This window comes from Malania oleifera, chromosome 7 (assembly GCF_029873635.1).
Source record: "Malania oleifera isolate guangnan ecotype guangnan chromosome 7, ASM2987363v1, whole genome shotgun sequence".
In the NCBI taxonomy this organism is placed as follows: domain Eukaryota; kingdom Viridiplantae; phylum Streptophyta; class Magnoliopsida; order Santalales; family Ximeniaceae; genus Malania; species Malania oleifera.
In genome coordinates this window covers 79,109,222-79,120,835 of record NC_080423.1, presented here as the reverse complement: position 1 = coordinate 79,120,835, position 11,614 = coordinate 79,109,222, and positions in this window count along the sequence as shown.

The window sequence follows — 11,614 nt, the reverse complement described above, 5'->3', positions numbered from 1 at the left end:
GTAATTCTTCACCTGAGGGGTTACTGAGTAAGGTGAGTGCTCTGGTAGGTAGGTTTTAGTATCAGAGCAGAGTGAAGCTACTTGTATGGGCGGGTAATCTTCTTTATCCTTGGGGACTTTCGCCTACATAAAAATTATGTACTTGTGCATATTGGATGTGTATATGATATCAAATGTCAGTGATGTTATTAATGATACGTTTTCTCAATTGTTATTGATATTATATTAGAAAGAGTTTATTTTGATATATAAATATTAAAACTTATTTGTCATACACTGTTATAATTTATTCCACCCTTACTGAGAAGTTTCTCACCCTAGTGGATTAACAACTTTTCCGGTTCTTTTGGAGATCGGGCTTGAAAGACTGGGCTGGGACTGTTTTTGGTAGTTTCTTTTTGGGGTATTGTGAAATACTGGTATATATACAGATACATTTTTACTGGTTCATGTTCTAAATGTTGGTTGTAGATACGAATATCTGGATGTTATAGTGTTCGTTTTTGGGTTGTTATATAGAACTTTGGTATTTATTTGAGGTTATTTATTTATATTCCGCTGTGTGAATGTTAATTATGGTATCAGATACAGGTGATTGTAACACGTGGCACCCAGGCCCTACTTGGCGGGTTCGGGGCGTCACACTACCACTCATCGACGCTCAGCTCTCCCACTCGCACCATCTTGCACACTGTTTCATGCACTAAAGCACACACCACTCACACACCCTCCCTCGGCATCGTCCTTGTCGTCGTCTCCACCCACCCACGACCACACCAGCTTCGGGAGCACCCTCACCTCCTCCGGCCACCCTCAGCATCAAAGCACTCACTGACGACCACAACCTTCTGGAAGCACCTCGTCTTCGTCTTCATTCACCAGCTCCGGTTCTAAACCCGCACCATCTCTCCTCACCATCATCGCCATTTCCACTATGTTCCACCTCACGACCTGCACACACTCACTCTCCCTGCACAACCCCACAATTTTCACACACCCTCACCCGTGGGCCGCAACCCTCACACACAGCCACCTTCTTGGCAGCCATCACAGCAAGGCTTATCTCCTTCCCTGACCAACCTCACTCATGCACACACCTTAACACACACTAAAACATACTTTTACACACACTAAACAACATGCACACTAACACACGCTTTTACACACACTGAACCACACACCACAACACTCACCCACTGACATACATTGCCTGCAACACAAAATACACCCATACACACACAGTTTCATGCACTAAAGCACACACCACTCATAGCCACATACACATTAACACACTATTTACACAACACGCACCCTAACACCTACTGCCACACACCTGCACACACTAGTACACGCAATGATACACCCACTTGCACACACACTATTACACACAGTAAAGTTCACAATAACCCCCACACCCACCTACACACTACTATCACATTAAAACACCTACTCACACCCGTACACACCCATGCACACAACACACACACCAACTCAACCATGCATGTACCCACCCATGCACGTGCACACACACTCACACATGTACACAATACACACCAAAACATGCACTCATGCTTGCACAAAATACACACTAACACATATGAACTCACGCATTCCATACACGCACCACCCACACTTTGCATTGCTCTTGCTAACTTTGCCTGCATTTCAAAGCATTCACATCAAGTCTAGACAATTCGTTAACGTCATATTCAAGATCCAAGTGCTTACACTCATACCATCTTACGAAAAAACTGGTTTGATCTTGAGATTTGGTAAAGTCTTTTATTGAGCATTAAATCTTATTGTTAAACTGTTATCTACTCCTTATTCGTTTTATCTAAAATTCTTTTTGGGAGCAAGAAACCTATTTTCCCATATATATTTGTTTGAAAAATATTTTGGGAAAAGTATTTAAGAACTTAAATCTTTGTGACATTCAAGCATATATTTTTATTCAAAGATTTTATATTTTATTATTCTTGCATAAAATGTTTGAAAGCAAGAACTTAGATATGTGTGATATTCAAGGATATTTTTAAAGGGATCTCATATTTTATTCTTGCAAAAGGCTATTTGAAATCAAACTCTCAAATCTCCAAAGCATATATTTTAAAGAAATTATTTTTAGGAGATAATTGAATAAAACTTAGATCTTAGAAGCATCTCATACATACATATATTTCACATAAAAATCATACTTTTTATATACATCATTGAGAAAGATATATTCTTTCTTGAGTTTCATATTATACCTTATGAGAGTGCTTAGGGCTGATTGTACTCATTAGCTTATTAAGAAGTGTCTGAGTGTTCAGGAATATTTATTTGTTATTTGTATTAACGGTTTGGTTTGTGAATCGTGAGGAGGAAGTTACGCCTCTTGTAAGTAGCAGATTAAGAGAGAACTACGTCTCTTGTAAGCAGCAGATTGTAACGGGAAGTTTCGTCCCAAGTTAAGGAGCAATATAGTGGAATCCTTGGGTAGTTTACCCAAGGCGAGAACCTAGGTCGGGTTGGCTGAATCTCGTAAAAATCACGTTTACATCTTTTTCTCTCAACTCATTTAATTTCTGCGCGTATTTAATTATTTATTTGTTGTGCACGTATTAAATATTTATTACGTTTGTGAGTGATTGGGAATTTTGTGTGTTGGTTAAAGTCACACATTAAATTTATAAGTTGTGTAATATTGAACCTGTTGTCACCAAACTTGTGTGTGTGTGATTGTGAGTTTTCAAAATTAGAACCTAAAGACTAAGATTTTTAAAATACCCAATTCACTCCCCTCTTGGGATTACACATAAATTCACACTTGGGTTGCCACTTTGGGCCAATATGTAACTAATATACTAATGTCATTAAGAATATGTAGATAGAGTAATGACCAACATTAGGACTATACATGGGAAGACTAGGGAATTTTCAATCACAATAGGGACACATCAAGGATCTACTTTAAGCCTTTATCTTTTTGCTCTATTGGTGGATGAACTTACTATGAGTATCCAAAATGAAGTTCTATGGTGTATGTTGTTTGTTGATGATATTCTCTTGATTGATGAAATTAGGTATGGAGTAAAATTAAGTTGGAATTAAAAAGAAAAGTTTTAAAATCTAGAGGTTCTATAATAAGTAGAAATAAAACAAAATATATGAAATGTAATTTCAGTCATAGTAGGAGGAATATTAGAGAAAAGGTTAAACTTGATGGTGAAGAAATCAATAGCACTAGTGGATTTCAATACCTTGGATCTATTATAAAGGAGAAATGAAAGAAGATGCAATGTATAGAATTAAAGCAAATTGGGTAAAATAGAGAAGTGTTTCAAATATATTGTATGATCATAGAATACCCTAAAATTAAAAGGGAAGTTCTATAGGACGACTATAACTAGTTATACTATATAAATCAAGATGTTAGGTGACTAAGAAATAACATATCCAAATTGTAAAAGTTGCTGATATGAGAATGTTAAGATGGATAAGTGATGTAACGTTAAAACGTAAATTATGAATGAACATATTCGTATTAGTTTAGGCCTAACTCCTATAGAAGATATATAAGAAGAGGGATGGATGACTCAAATGGTTTGTGCATTTGCAACATAGGCCAAATAGCGTGCCAATGAGAAAAGTGAGTTAGTTATTGTCAAGAGCAAAAGAAAGGGTAAAAGTAGACCTAAAATAACTTGGAATGAAATGGTGAGTAAGCATTCTATATCCCTAAATTTGTAGAAAAAATTGTCCATGATCTCATAAATTGGAAGAATATGATTCATGTAACCAACCCCACCTAGTGGGACGTAAGACATAGTTTATTTTATATATTACATAGTATTTGATATAGAGAAATAATATATAAGAAAATAAGTTCCTTTGTATTTTCTTTTCCTATCCTTACATTTAAAAAAAAAAACACAAAATCATCAATTCAAACAAAACCTTAAGAATGACTTCTCAAGGTTGTAAGATTTAGGCTTAATTTAAACACCCCCAGGTAGTTTTTTAAAAGAACTTTTTAAAAAGAAGCTTATTGATACTGTTTTTAAAATGTTTGACCTCCTTGTAAAAAGGAATTAGAAAGAAAACCTGACTTTAAATGTTGAGTAAAAACGTTGGACAGGGCCTGCTATTTAAAATAACTAAAATGGATATATATTTTTAAGATAATTAATGTATTGATAGTTTTGTAATATATATTTTAAAAAAAAATTAAGAACAACAACGAAATAGAATAAGCCCCCGTTTGGGAGCACTTAAAAAAAAGTGTTTATAACACTTATCACTTAAAATAAACACTTTTGGCTTGTACTATAATAAACACTTATTGCTTCCATAACCACCTATAAGTGGCAGAGTTTATAAGCAAAGTCAATTTTGTAAACATAAAAAAATTTAGTGACTATTTTATAATTTAAAAAATATATTAAAAGATAAGCATATATTATTTTCTTATGCATTATAATATATTAATAATTAATGAAATATAATTCAATTTTAAAAAATAAAATTTTGGAATGAAAGAGGACCATCTATCAATTTAAATTAATATTAAAAAATAAAAATATTTATTTAATTAATAGTATTTTTTTAACATAAATTAATACGACAATCATTTCTTGAAAATATAAATTAAAAATAAGATCATTTTTAATAAAAAAATATTATTATATTAATTTTTAATTAATAAAAATATTTAAATATTAATTAAAAATATTTTATTTAAAATTTAACCATATATTTTTTTATTATGCATTTTATCCTTTTAAATATTAACAAAATATAATTAAATTTTCTGAAATGAATAAAAGGAACCATCTATAAATTTAATTAAATATATTGAAAAATTATAATTTAGTTATTAATAATGATTTAACAAAAATTAATATGATAATCATATATTATAGATACATTAAAAATAAGATTATTGTTAATTAATAAATAATAATATTATTTTATTTTGTTTAATATCAAATATTTAAAATTTTAATTAGAAAATTAATATAATTATCATTTAAATTTTTAATTATAAAATATTAATATTTTTATTTAAAATATATTCAAAAATGGTTATACATTATTTTACTATGTATTGTGACATATTAGTTATTATAATTCAGATTTGGACTGAAGAAGGACTGTTCATTAATTTAAATTAATATTAAGTAAATTAAAATTTTAAATTTAATTAGTAGTATTATTTTTATCGTAATTTAAGATGATAGTAATATGTTATAATTATACATTAATAACAAGATTATTGTTAATCAAAAATAAAAATCTTATATTATTTTTAAAAATATTTAAACTTTAATTATAAGTAATTAAAAAATTATTAATAAAATTGTTAAGTGAAAATGTTAGTATTTGTAATTAAAAATATGTTTTTAAAAAATACTTATACAGTACCCTATAGTAAAAGTAACTATCCAAATAGCACTTATTTTAAATACAACCAAATATCACTTATAACTTTCAATACTTTCTCGGTTCGATTATCAGAACTAATTAAATTTAACACATTTTTACACTTCTGCATAAGCAGTTCCAAATGATCGTTAATTTGTTGAAGGAGAAGTTAACTTTTACCTTTGTAAAAGTTTCAAATTTGAAACTTTTAAAAGCTCTCAAAAAAGTGAAAATCCAACTTTTAAAAATTGAAAAAGTTAATTACCAAAAATGTGGGTTCTATATCATTTAATAGGCAAAAATAATATTCTTCGTGAATGGTATATTTTAGAAATATCTCATGCACAAGTAGTCCTAGAGCGGACCCTCCCCGCCTAGGCATAGACCCCACTGCAGGCAAGGTACGCTCGAGATACTCCCAAGACGGAATTGAAGAAATGCGACTCTATATTTTATAACATGTGTTTCTAGTATTAGATTTAGATTTGTACAAGTTCCAATGAAAGTACCTTAAATTTTATTGATTTTTTTTAAAATTGAAATAAAATTCAAATTTATGACACAAAATTCTAGGTCTCAAAATGTAAATTGAATCTTCTAATGAATTCAAATACTAACATAGCAATTTTTTTTTTTTTTTTTGTACTCAATCAATTTCAAATCTTACATCAATGGACCCATTGTCGTAAGTACATTATCTAAAATAATGTAATAGTAAGTTTCTTTCAAATCAACATTAATTAAATTTCTGAGCCAAATTCATGCTCCAATTTTAATAGATCCGACGGCTGAAATAGTATTTTCTAAGTCATGAATTTTAAATCTTTCATAAGTGGACCGTCCCCCTTGTCGTGATCCGGGATAATTGCTTTTTGTTTATTTTAACTCAATAATTGAACGAAGCTATCTAAGTAGTGCTCATAGGTAAGAAGAATCGGGGTGGCCTATTGGCCTACTGGGATCCTACTTTGCAAAGCAAAAAGTGCTTAAAACTTTGCTCATGGGTTAAGAAGAATGGGATTGGGGTGGCCTATTCCCCTACTGGGCTCCTCCTCCACAAAGCAAAACGTGCTTATAACTTTTGCTCATGGGTAAGAAGAATGGGGTGGCGTATTGGCCTATTGGGATCCTACTTCACAAAGCAAAAAGTGCTTATAACTTTTCCTTGGGAAAGTAACATCTGGGGCAGACTGATCTCAGCTAAGAGTGGGAACTTATCTTCCACCATCCATAATGCATTGGAAAAGTGCTTAACTATTGCTTATTTAATGAATAGGACAGACCGGCTCTTTTGCATTACTTTTTTTGAATTAAATAATGTTTTAATTTTATCACATACTTTAATCAGATTATTTTATCTGCACTTGTAAGATGAGTATTTATTATAGTTTACGTTTTTATAAAATAAAAAAAAAATTAAATTGATTACTTTGTAAGAATTAGAATTATGATCCCAACATTTATACTGCATCTTATTAATAGATATGGCAGAAAAAGGGGTGTGTAGTATAGACTAAAAGATATGAGAAATTAAAAAAAAAAAAGTCAAGGGAGACTAATTTTTAAACATATATAATCGAGCTAAAAAATTTTCTAGTCAATTTTAACTCACAATTATATTTTGAAAGCTCTTTTCGAGTTGTTAAGTTCTTCAAACTATTAAAACTAGATCAATAAAAAAGACCAAGCTGTGGTTGTTACGTTCTTTTCCCTCTACATTTTCTTTAGTCCCATTTAAAACTCTGAAAATATTAGGAAAATAACAAGGAATCCACGTTTTCATGGTTGGTTATTAAATTCACGAACAAAGTTTTGACTTTACACATCATTAATATTTAATTTTTCTCAATTTTTAATTTTATAAAAAGTAAACTTTCATTTTTAATCGAATTTAATATATAAAAAAAATATAATGAAAAATGAGTTTTCCCACTATTTTCCTTACCTTTTACTTGTCCAAACAAAGCATTAATGATAATGGGCCAGGAAAGTCATATAAGCATTGAAAAATATTAAAAGATGGGTGGAGTAGGCAGTAGGAAGATTAATTATAGTATGCAAGAAAAGTAAAAATTTTATCTTATTTTATAAGCCAATAATTGAAGTAGACATCGACATGGCTTACATCATAATATAATATCTTATTCATTATTTAATTCAATAATTATTTTCTAAATTATCTAATAAAATAAAATTATTAAACTAACTTTCAAATCTTTTCTTAATAATTACATAATCCAAACAAAACTCTACGAAAATGAGTTTTTTGTAATCTTGTTGTTTAAGTCTATATCATAAAGGTGATAGACATTATACATATTTTGTTCATGTATTTTAATATTACATAAATTATATATTTTATGCATATATTGAATATTATTTTATTGTCAATGGAGCTTAACCAAGTCATACTCATTATACTCAACAATTTTGAAATTGTTTGAATTCAAATCGAACTTTGAGCTCAAGATATTTGGAGTCAATTCAAGTTTGAGTATCTCATTGTGTTGACATTACTCGACTCAAATATTCCCCTAGCCCAATCTTGAGATAGACCTCTAACATTAAAGTTCCAAACTCTTATTATTAGAATGTGCCCTTGAGGGGTTAAATACTATAATTAAGGAACTTACTTACGCATATAAAGAGAACTTTCTCAATTTAGGTCATATTTGATTCACAAAATGTCTTAGTGTCCTTGTGGTTAAAGATCTAAGAATGAGTTTCTGCGTTGTTGTATTTCAAAATGAAAAAAAACAAAAAAGGACTAAATCATATATATATTTTTTACTCAAACATGTGTTTGGTAGTTGTTTTTGAGATTGTTTTGGGGAATGAAAACAGTGAAATTATGTTTGATTAGTTAAAGTCAAGAAAAACAATGGATATTTACATGTTTGATAAATGGAAATTCAAAAACCATTTCTACTATAATTTTTTTTTTACTACCAATTAAAAGTGACTATACTTTTTTTTTTTTTTTTTTGTTCCTTTTAAAAAGGCAAGAGGAAACTTTATTAGCATAAGGGGGGATGAAGAATATATAAGAAAAGACTCCTCAAATCAAACTCCTAATCACAAGTCCTGACTTATAGGTTGACATTATGTTTGTAATAAATATCAAATATTTTGTGTTGTAAATGTGAGGCTTGATTTTAGTTCTCTAACTTAGAATAGAGTTTGTATACGTGTATATATACTGATACAATAAAGTGAAAAAGTGTGGAAGATTTCTCCATTGACAACAATAAGAATCTTTGTTCACATTTCTCAAAACTTCGTCATGGTGTCGGTAGAGCCAACCTCCACCGAGTCTTCGATCCCTTCCTCTAACAATACCCATAACCCGACTGCAACCTCACCATATCCAACAGACATTCCCCATATTGCTCTCAATAACACTGCTCAGATCAACGAAAAACTCACTCCCACCTTTCCTCAATGGCGTGTCCAGTTCGAAGCACTGCTTATTGGATATAATATCCCTGATTATGTTACGGGTGATAAGCCCTGCCCTAAACCCAATGATCCCTCCACTTTCACTCATCAAAGAACACATTGGATAAGACAAGATAAGCTTATCCTCAATGCCATTCTGGCCACAGCAATGGAACCCTAAAGAACCATAACTCTTAGGCCCAATATCAAAAAACCAGCGGCCCACAAGACAATAGGGAGCCTAGGCCCAATGGCCAGCGGTGTTACACACCCAATTGCCAACTATGTGAATAGTTAGGCCAGACTACTAAATATTGTGCGCGTGTCCAATTTCCTGAAGCAAAGTGATAAACCCAATCATTCACAATAGTGTATTCCCAAGAGGGGGGGGGGGTGAATTAGGTATTTAAAAATTAATCCCCTAAGTTTAGCTAAATCAATAGAAGTATTCCACTACCTAGGGTCTATCTATGCAATTATAAACCCAATCATTCACAATAGTAAAATATAAACATTCATGTGTTGGAATTTAAAATGCGGAAATTAAAAGCACGAACAAGAAATGTTATCGGGGTTCGGCCAATTGTGCCTACGTCTCCGCCTCTAACTCGCAAGCCTGAAGATTCCATTAATGCTCACTTAACGGGTGGAGTGACACCTAATACAATCAGGTCAATTAGCACAGGGTTGACCTCAACCTTTACAAACTCTCCTTTCAGGACGGAGAAGGCCCTAGGTCAAATTCACAGGGCTGACCCCAACCTTTACACAATCTTTCTTGAGCGGAATTACCACCCCCTCAGGCCACGCCTGGAAATACAACAATATGTTCACTTAAATGGTACAATGATTATACTTCTCAAGTAAAGTAGATATGTACCCCAATACGCACAATATACTCAATCAATCACATACACATCAACAATGTAGGTAAATGTAAGCTCAGTGATGTGTAGTTTTGTGCAAGCTACACTCAACAAGATATGATCGTTAATATGCTCAAGAGTTTTCTAATCAAACTATTTCTTTGAAATAGTATATATCAAATCTCAATAATAATCAGGGTTTCAAAGATGTTGCAAATATTCAAAACAGCTCAAAATATTTTCTTCAATGTGATATGCTTAAGAGTAGTTTGAAAAATATTATAGCTTGTAGAAAATGTTTTTGCACAACAAAATCAAGTTATAGGAATCTTTGCAATGACAATGTAAAGATCCTTAAGCTACTAGGTTTTTCCCAATACAAGATTTATTAAATAAAATCATTGGGAAAACCTTACTTAACTCCCCAAAATCAATACCAATCAATTAAACAAAGCAATGGGAGTATAAGCAATCTAATATACACTAGCACAACCAATATACTCTCACAATACTAAAATATATCAAGGGAATAAAAATTTGAGAGTATTTGGACAAAAGGAGTATTTTCAAGAGAGAGGATTTTTGGCTAATGAATTTTCTAATCTCTCACTAATCCTTACAAATGAACCCATATTTATAGGCAGGGGTAAAAATATAACCATTTGGGACCTATTGGGTATTATTAGAAAAGTTCCAAAATGTTTAAACACATTTAACCCAAATTAACTCAATTTTATCGCAATTAAATAATTTTTAACCCGCCGAGGTTCGGGTGGCTGAACCTTGGTTCAGTCGCCCGAACAGACACAATTATAAAAGCCACTTAAATCAGTTCGGCAACCCGAGTCTCAGTTCAATAGCCCAAACAAAAGTCAGAAACATTTCTTCATAACTTCGCATGCCCGGTTATAGGTTCAGTAGCCCGAACTCGTGTGTTCGGTCACCCGAGGCTCAATTTGAACTAAATCGTTCGATAGCCTGAGTTGATGAAAAGCACTCTGACACGGGTTCGGGTGCCCGAGGAAGATACGTTCAAAAAGGTTCGGTCACCAGAAACCAAGTCAACCCGCTGACTTCCTTGTGGTTCGGGCGCTCGAGGAGTTTTGAACTCTTAGGGTTCGGTCGCCCAACCTCTCTCATTTTATGCCTATTAGGTTTATTTTCACTTCAATTGATTTTCCAGATATCATAAGTGATATTGTGGACTTTCTTTTGTACAAGTGCTGTGACCTAGGGTCTTTTCTAAGGTTTTACTAAGTACGCCAAAAACTTGGCGTCGGTCGACCTAAGGTTAGTCGGTCTCTATGGTCAGTTTATGGAGCTTACAAATTCTACATGCATGACATGTAGAGATTATTATAGACCTTTGAAATGAAATTATTATAGACCCAAAATATAACATGAATTACAATACAAAATAGATCTTCTGGGTCTTTAGTCTTCAATTTTTCACGTGCCATCAAATGATCAAGCTAATATGAACCTGCACACAAACTTGAAAGCTATCAAATACAAAAAGTATTTGTCATTATCAAAACTTGATGTGACCTATCAGGTCAACACAACGGCCAACTGTGCCTCCACTATACCAGCCCCAAACATAAAGTGGCTTATAAACTCCACAGCCTCCCACAATATCACTGGTGATTTGGCTAATTTATCTATCCATACTGAATACGATGGCACTGACGATGTTGTCATTGGTGATGGTTTAGGTTTGCATGTCTCTTACATTGGTTCATTGGTTCTTCACTCACCCACATGCTCTTTTCATTTAAATGATACCCTGTGTTCCTAATATTCAAAACAATCTTATCTCTGCTCATCATTTTACCATTCACAATCATGTTTTTTGTTGAATTTCATCCCTCTTTTTTTCTTGTCAAGGATCAGACCACGTG